Raw genomic sequence first — 8008 nt, forward strand, 5'->3', positions numbered from 1 at the left:
AACAAGAATTTAAAGCCCCCGATTGCTCGGGGGAGGACCCGAGGATATCGAGCCCCCAGACCTTAAATGGCCATGATAGAGGAATTGTCTGAAGCGCTTGGGAAGGTAGGTGGGTTTTCTTTGAATGGAACTGGCATGTTTCACACTTGGTGAGTAGCTCGACCGTATCTTGGAGGACTGTGGGCCAATAGAATCCTTGTCGTCATGCTTTCCCAACTAATGCCCTTGATCTAATGTGGGAGCCGCACATTCGTTTGTGATTCTCAGCCAACAGTTCCTTTCCTTCTTCATGGCAGACACACTTCAATTTCACACCGGTCGGCCTCCTTCTGTATAGAGTGTCATCGACAAACTGGTACATACTCGCCCTCCGGGCTAACTGGACCTCCTCTGTTGCGGGAGCACTGGCTCGTGCATGGGGTCCATGGACCCGACGGGAGGGTGTCGTCCGGCAGGCGGTGAGGAGTATTTTTCGGCATGGTCTCTGCTGGGAGTGGATAGCTCTACCGGGAGATGCTTTCCGGTGTCCAACTTTCTCCTCTTCTGGGCCATTGTTGGTGGGCATACGGAGGGCTGAGTAAGACGGAGAACAAAAGTCCCTGGTTTCACAGGAAGCTTCTGTGCGACACACTTTGATAGATGATCAACTATGACGTTTTCCGCACGGGCTACGTGCTCTGTTTGCAATCCATCAAAGTGCGCCTCCAATCTTCTCACTTACTCGATGTATGCCTCCATTAATGGACTTTGATAATCCTTGTTAAGTTGCCTCCAACTGTGACTCTCCTCGAATGATCAGCTTCTTAATTCCCAATTCTGCTGCAATCATGAGTCCGGCAAGGAGACCTTCATGCTCTGCTGTATTGTTGGTGGCTTCTTCCTGTGCAAAATGCATCTGGACAATGTACTTCAAGTGTTACCGGTGGGGGCAACAAGAAGCACGCCAGCCCCCACACCTTGTGGGGAAAAAGCACCATCAAAATACATAATCCATTCTTGTGGGGATTCCTCGCTGGGGACTACTATTTCTATTACTTCCCCATCAGGGGTTGGCATCCATTCAGCAATAAACTCCGCCAATGCCCTGCTCTGGGCAATTGATGTATTCTCAAACTTCAAGCCAAAGCTGGATAGCTCCAAAGCCCATTCCACTATTATGTCGGTAGCCTCTGGGTTTCGGAGTATTCATTGCAATGGGAAACGAGTAACAACTGTGATGTCATGGGCTTGGAAGTAGTGGCACAGTTTCCTTGAGGCCATGATGAGGCCAAAGATCAATTTTTGCACGCCAGAGTACCTTGACTTAGCCCCCTGTAACAAGGAGCTGATGAAGTACACTAGGCGCTGCACCACTTGCTTCCTTGCCGCGTCCTTGTGGTTGTCATCATTGTCATGCTCTATGCTGATCCTCGTCTGGCCCTGCCAGCCTCTTCTCACTCTTTGTCTCATCCACTTCTCGCTGCACTATCAACGTTGCGCTGAAAACTTGATCTGTTGCCGGCAAGTATAAAAACAACGGCTCCTGAGGCTTGGGTGCAACCAGGGTAGGCACCGAGGATAGGTACATCTTCAGCTCTTGCAAATCTGCATCTTCTTCAGGGGTCCATTTCATGGGACCTGCCTTCTTCAATATCTTGAAGAACGGTAGGGCACGCTCGGCAAACTTGGAGATGAATCTGCTAACCGCGGCAATGCATCCCATCAAGCGGCTCACATCCTTGATTGTCCATGGCGTTTGGATCTGCTCGATGGCCTTGATCTTGTCGGGATTGGCTTCGATCCCCCTGTGGGAGACAAAGTATCCAAGCAATTTTCCAGAGGGGACGCCAAACACACATTTCTCTGTGTTTAGCTTCAAGTTGATCTTGCGCAGGTTGCACTACAAAAAAAGGCACATCCATGACATTTTGGGCCGAACGAAATTTTTTTCTGTCATACTTAGGACACTTCTAAGACGATAATTGTGACAAAACCCGGTACCATCATTGATGTGGTGGGCTCCTACTTCTATGACAAAAAATCATGATAGAAAATAGGCTTTTCGTCCTGGGCGGGCCGGAGACGCAACTTCATGACATTCTTTGGGCCGTCCATGACGGAAAAAACCATGGTAGAAGCGAAGGCGAGGAAAATATCGTAGAATTACCGGTTACGGTGGGTGGTCGAGGCCTGAGCGATGTGTGTTTCTCTCGTACACATACGCGCGTGGGTGTGAAGCGTTTGGCTCTAACCGAGACCAAGCGATTGCACTGGAGGCTACGCGTTACTGAACCCGAGCGGTCGATCGATGGCTATTAACTGAAACCGATCGAGCGATTCCTTCGCTACTGCTGCTAACTGAAGCCGATCGATGCTGCCTCTAGATGAATAGTGAGCTTTATTGGGGGGTTTGGATGAACATTTCACGGTGGGGGGTTGGATGAACAGGACCCCGTGGTGTTGCCGCTAGATGAATAGGACCCCGATCGATCGAGCCGGTTGGGGGGTGGATGTACAGGACCCCATGGAGGGCTAGATGAATAGGACCCCGTTGAGGGCTGGTTGAATAGTAGCCGGTGGAGGGCTGGATGAACAATAGCCTATGGAGGGGTGGTTGAACAGGACCCTGTGGAAGGGCTGGTTGAATAGTAGCCGGTGGAGGAGCGGTGGAGGCTGGATGAATAGGAGCCCGTGGATGAACAGTCGCAGGTTGAGGCTGGAGGAGGTCGATGGGGGTTGAACAATAACCCGTGGAGGCAGTCGACAGTGTAGATGAACAATATCCCGTGGAGTCCCATTTTAAAGTACGCCACACTCGTCCCGATGAACATGACCTCTGTTTCGACCGTAACGCTCCAACACAAGTCTGTTTCCTCCGTTTGCGGTACGGCACACCCCTCCCAATCAACAGGATCCCGTTTCGACCGTAGGAGGTCCAACAGAAGTCCGATTCCTCCATTTTGCGGTACGCCAGACCCCTCTCAATGAACAGGATCCTGTTTCGACTGTGGCCGGTCAAACACAAGGCCGTTTCCTCCGTTCTGCAGTACGGTAGGCCTCATTTCCATCGGCTATTCCGTCCAAGCCAGTTGGCTCCCGATGAATACCACGCGTTCCGTTACCTCCCGGTGAACACGACGCATTCCGTTGCCTCCCCATGAACACGAGACAATGCAGTTTCTCCATTCCGACCCAGCCATGTACACGAGCCCTGGCAGTACGTATGCGCGAGTAGGTGTTCGAGACCCCGCCCGTATGTACGTACATGGCCGTATTTACTTGCACCCTGGCCGCTGTACGTACGTGTACATGCTACATGCGCGCCTCTACTACGACACATGCATGCCTCTACTGCGACACGTGCGCGACTCTACATCGACCAGTATGTACGTACACGTTCGCGACCACAATGACAACGCTACATACGCTTCTACCAGGTGGGTCCCGACTGTCAGGCACTTCGTTGCGTGCAAAGATGTAGCTAGTGGGTCCCAGCAGTCAGTGGGCGAATCGTTTTTTTGCCCGTAATTTGGACGCACTTCCTTGCGTGCGAAGATGTAGCTAGTGGGTCCCAGCAGTCAGGGAGAGAAAACATTAATTTCCGGGTAAAATGCTTGCAGTTGCATGCATGCGTCCATGGGCGTGGTGCGTCCCCACTATTAGCCTTGCACGTACAGTCATCTTCTGATGACTCTCGTTTGTTGACCACACCGTGTCGAGCGCACCAAGGCCAGTGGACGACGGTGAGGCCACAGACTGGTACAACCCGGAGAACGGGAGGACGCGGTAGTGGAGTCATAGAAGGAGAGGAGTGGGAAACTTGACTGGTTTGGGTGCACGGTGGCACTGCCGCCCACGGGAGACAGGAGCAAAAACAGAGGTTGAAGAAGGAGCACGGCTATTGGATTAACATCCAATGGTCCAGTTGCTAGAATCATTTGTTGATTAAGTTGACAAAGCCCTGCGTACATGTATGCTTAGTAGGCCCACAAGTCAGCCACCAAATCTGCCGGGTCCCAGCTGTCATAGGGAGGAATAGTTTTATTCGCATAACAAGGAGGCACTTCCTTCCGTGCGAAGATACAACCGGTGGGTCCCAGCTGTCAGGGGGAGGAAATAGCTTAATAAGGAGGAACTTTCCTTGCGTGCGACCATGGACCTCGTGGGTCCCAGCCGTCAGGCTCTCACATACAGTCCTCTTCCGATGACTCTCGTTTGTTGCCCCACGCGCGCCGAGTGCAGCGAGGTGCTGGAGGACGGCAAGGCCCCAGACTAGAACGACCCAGAGATGGGGAAGACACATTAGTGGAGTCGCAGACGGGGAGGAGTGGGAAACTTGACTGGTTCAGGTGCAGGGTGGGCCTTCACTCGGCAGAGAATAACATGAGGTGCGGAGAGGTGGGATGGCCTAGCCGTCGGCGGGGTAGCATTTCGCTGCGAGGCGCGTAAAACAATGCCGCTGTACACCGGTGGCTGTAGCATGCGGTCCCGGAAGTGCTGGGGGGGAGAAGATGAGAGATTGAAAAAGAATGCCGGCCATTGGATGTAAATCCAACGCCTTGCTTAGGCTTTGAACTACTGGCCCACATGTCCGCTTGTCCATTTGTCTTTTTAGTCCATTTGGTGGGCTGGGTGAAACAATGATGTACCATTTATGCATCCTATTTATATATATGGTAGAATTTAAAGCCCATTTGCATTTTTCTCGAAATCCGCGGACTTGCTGGGGTGGGTGAAAATATCATTTTGGGCTGGATGGAGAAATGTTATAAAAACATAAACACATGATTGCACGTCTATTCCTACATTGGTCAATAAAACCTTTGCAAGCTTATGTACGCAATCACTAGGAGTTAACTTGCCAAGTTATATATAAACAATTATTATTGTTGTTTTGTAAGAACCTTCAATTTACGAAAAAATATCATTTTAATTTGATGAGTTATTGGGACGTGGGGTATTTTTATATTTTAGGCTAGACGTGGGACATTTGAGTTGGTTCTAGGGAAAAGTACTTGGAGAAAACTCGTTTTACATCGAAAAAGAAAGTGGGAGAACCTCCAGATATAGGATTAATGAAAACGAAAAATAAAGGAAGTGGGAAGGTCCATAAAATGGTTGGATGAACGACAGGTTTAAGAGAAACTTATGTTGTTTCTATTATATATATATGTAATAAAATTATATATATATACTATTATAGAAGGGAAAACATAGGTTCAATTTTGCATTTTTATAGAAAAATAGAACTGAGTTGTGCATCGTCTTGAAATAACAAACATAACTTGGGCTGCTGATGTTATAGGCAAGCTAGGTTCGGAAGCCCAGAGGCCGCTTGATCCAAAAAACGTTGAATCATGTCATGGGTTGCCCATGTTAAAGAACAAAACCTAGGCCATGGACATGGTGGGCCCGAGACTGTCAGCCTCTCGACGAACATTTGTATCCCGACGACACATAGGCTAATGCATGAAACACTCAGATGATAAAGGTGCTTAAACAGATAAAGTACAACATCTAGACCTTTGTGGCATGCTTGATCATGACGCTGCGGCTGTCCGTGTACTCGTCAGTTACGGGAAGCAGACACGCCCTAATGTCTATGATCCGCCTGTACATGTCATAGCTTGTGTATACATCCTTGGCCGTGTAGGTTTGGTAGGCCAGATTCAAAGGTACCTCCCACATGTTCAGGTCCTTGGTATAGTTCTCTTCTTTGATGTTGGCGTAGCAGGGGTTGATGATGGTCTCGATGAGGTCAACCACGAAGTCCTTCTCCTGCCCATTGCCAATGATCTTGTATTGATTCTGGATGTTGACAAGCTTGTTGCACCAGATGGCCGAATCGTCACATTCTTCCTTCTCTCCACCATAGCGAAGGTGCAGTCGGCGCTGCCAATGAAATGGCGAATGCACCAGAACCTCTGATGGCCCTATAGTAGTGGTAGATGAGAACCTCATCCCGCATGCATACCTAGGCGACCGCGATCCGGTAGTCCCTCTTAGGAGACGAATGGATGGGCACAAGGTCTAGTCCTGCGACCTTGTGCTTTCTTGTCCTGTAGGTACTTCTTGAACACGGCGAGGCAGAGCTTCACCAAGTTCGGGTCGTTGGTGTACATCACATTCAACTTGGTGCAGCCATGGGACGTTGCGAACTCAAAGGTGAACTTCTTGCTGAAGTCCATATCCAGCAGGCTCACCCCTCGGATCGCCATTGGAGTGTCTTCAAGTGAACGAGTGAGTAGGCGATAGTAGCAGTTCGTTTTTTAGCTCTTGGGGAACTACATTCAACAGTAAACTGAGTGTGTACAAGTGAGAACAGTTACTACCCCTCCCTCGCCCGCTGCACGCCCGACAGAACATGCACCCTCAGCGCATTCAAACGCCTCCATTAAGAATCCTATTCTGGCCACACATCGGTTCACGGCGGGTCTATATTGGAAATGTAATAACTAGTGTTAGTGGTCACTTTACTTAAATTTAATTAGCTTTAATTAAAATGTTTATTTAAAACAAGCAATGCATTGGCTCATTCTATCAGTGCCACAGGATCAACATGCACAACAATTAGAATTATTACTCTCAGGATGCACATGATCAGTACATTTGCCGCACTTTTACACGGACAATGCTACCATGTTTGAAAAGTTTGTTATGGTTCCTGTCCTCTGCATCATCATGTCGTGTTTCCTAGCTTGCAAGATTCAGATCCAACAAATAAGATTCAAATAATAAGTATAACAAAGATGCCTACACATCTCATTGATTCCCAACGTCCAAGATTCAGAACCAACAAATAAGATTCAAATAGTAAGTACAACAAAGATGCCTGCACATGTCATTGATTCCCAGCTTGCAAGATTCAGAACCAACCCATTAGAGCCTTTTGATAAAGTGAATATCAGGATTAAATCCATCTAGGCTACCCGTGTCATACAATCCAAGAACTTGGCAAATGCTCATGACTATCACTACATCTGTAGTAGAGTATTCCTCTTTGCATAGATACGAAAGAGCATGGATTTAGGACTCCAGCAGCCGAAGAGATGGTTGTACAAACATTGGCCTTTTCTTTTGGCCACCAATTCTATCTATGTTCCTGATGCGTCAATCTTTGACGCATCCCTTGAAATTACTATAATAGTGGAACTAGTTGAAGAAAAAATTATTTCCAAAACGAGAAAAGATTGCGATAGAATAGCTTTATTTACAAAATACAACGTCGGCACAACATGACAAATCACAATCATGCTGATAAAGGACAGTACTAACCGGTGTGAGGGGTCCTATGCCGCCATGACTCGATCTGGTGAAGCTGCAATTCCACTCTGATGAGGTCAACCTGCAGCTCCATGATTCAATTCATGCGCCTTTTTCTGTAGTTCACCTGAAATGAATCAAAGATTGCATCATTCATCTAGCAAGAAGTACTTGCTCTCGTGAGCTGGAAGGTTCTTCTTTAGTAGTTGCACTAAAATTGAGCAACATTAAGGTTGCTTGTCCTGCTCATGTAAGGTCCAACTGTAATTTGCTTATCCTTTTGTGCAGTTCCACTAAAATAAAGTGCCATTGTGGTGACGACTCATCTTGCAAAGGCTAATAAAATGTTGCACGAGATTACCAACAGAATTTGACGGAGATTTTGGAAACTCCAGTCACCATTTTGTGCAGTTCCACCAAAATTGAGAGATGTTGCCCATGTGACATTTTAGTTGAACTGGACAGGGCACTCATTCCAAAAAAGTGTTTTGTGTAGTTCACCAAAAGTTCACAATAGCAACAAGGTGAAATTGATATCCCTATCTACACAAAAAGATATAAAGTAAACGGTTGCTAGTCAATCAGAATATACGAAACATACACAAAATTAAAAGAAGCATCTTAATTATGTTCATGGCAATCACGCAAGGACAGTAGAAATTTTAAAATGTCAGCAATGCTTCATGTCATCGGAAGCATTACAATCAACTATGACATTCGTTGGTTTAACGGCATGGGACCATGGGGACACCAGGTCACTCAGCAG

This window comes from Triticum aestivum, chromosome 3B (genome assembly GCF_018294505.1).
Source record: "Triticum aestivum cultivar Chinese Spring chromosome 3B, IWGSC CS RefSeq v2.1, whole genome shotgun sequence".
Lineage (NCBI taxonomy): Eukaryota > Viridiplantae > Streptophyta > Magnoliopsida > Poales > Poaceae > Triticum > Triticum aestivum.